This window comes from Anopheles cruzii, chromosome 3 (assembly GCF_943734635.1).
Source record: "Anopheles cruzii chromosome 3, idAnoCruzAS_RS32_06, whole genome shotgun sequence".
Taxonomy (NCBI): domain Eukaryota; kingdom Metazoa; phylum Arthropoda; class Insecta; order Diptera; family Culicidae; genus Anopheles; species Anopheles cruzii.
The window spans coordinates 30760994-30762213 of NC_069145.1; positions in this window are offsets into that span (position 1 = coordinate 30760994).

Genomic DNA, 1220 nt, shown 5'->3' on the forward strand with positions numbered 1-1220 from the left:
CTGTCAGCTCCGAGGCGCAGATCGATCGGCGCAGCAGCGACCGGAGACCGAACGCCATTAACGCAGCCCCAAACACCTTCATCGTGTCGCGAGTGATAGGTTTTCCTGTTGACTGGAGCATAAAATGGTGCCTCAGAAGCGTTGCGATTTGTTGCGTTGTCGGGTTTTTATCGTTATCGTTGCCAACGTGAAACACTATCGGGCGTGCTAAAAGTGAACACCCCGATGGTCAACCCGATCTAACGACACATCGTGTTGGTTGGTCTCGAATTTAGATACAGAGTGCAGAAGAGCAACATTGGAGCATTTTTCTCATGCCTTGTTTCGTGCCCAAGAATGGTGCCCAAGAATGGTGGGGTTTCTTGGCAAGACCTTCGACAACTCACAAAAGTGAGACCACTTTTACGACTGGTCTTATTTCATTAAAGAAATATAAACTTACTTTGGATCAACTCATGGGAATTCCCGTTGATTTTTTATCCAATTGTTTGTGTTTTATTCGCTACTTAAAATTTCTTATCTCGCTTTAACGGCTATTGCAACTTTTGACATTAGCATCTTTATTTGTATCCAATCATTCGACTTCTCTGCAAAACAGATTATTTCTGCAGAAAAATGTTTATCGTTTTTTGGAAGGAAAACTTAATTAATGTTTCTGCTAGTTGTCTTAGTGATTAAACTTCAACTAAGTTAAAAAATACATGATTACTAAGTAAATATTCGGAAAAGCACAGCATAACTAAAATAGAAAAGTGTGAGACTGACAATTCAACCAAGTAAACTTTAGGCCAACAACGGAACCTTAGGGCACTTTTCTTCAAGATTGTTTAGCTGCTCTCTTGCCAAGGACACTGCCTTTGGAGCTGCTTGTCTCAAATCCAAATGAGGAAAATGCATACATCCACGTAACACGTTCATTTGTCCGCGATGCCGTGAAATATGGTTGTTAAATTGGACGAACAGTAAAATTGTAGTAGTAATGCATGCACATAAATCAATATCAGTCTCATTATGTCCTTTCACTTCAATCGCTATTTAGCAGCGAAGCAACAAAAAAACAGTCAACGCTCTCAGGTGCGCCGGTGTTCGTCAATCGTGCGCTGGGCGACTCATGATATTTACGACCACGGACCGATCGCAGCCAACGATCGCCAGCCGACCCGACGACAGACGCCCGGGTGGGGAGTGATCGAAGATGTGATCTTCGATGTGACACGAAA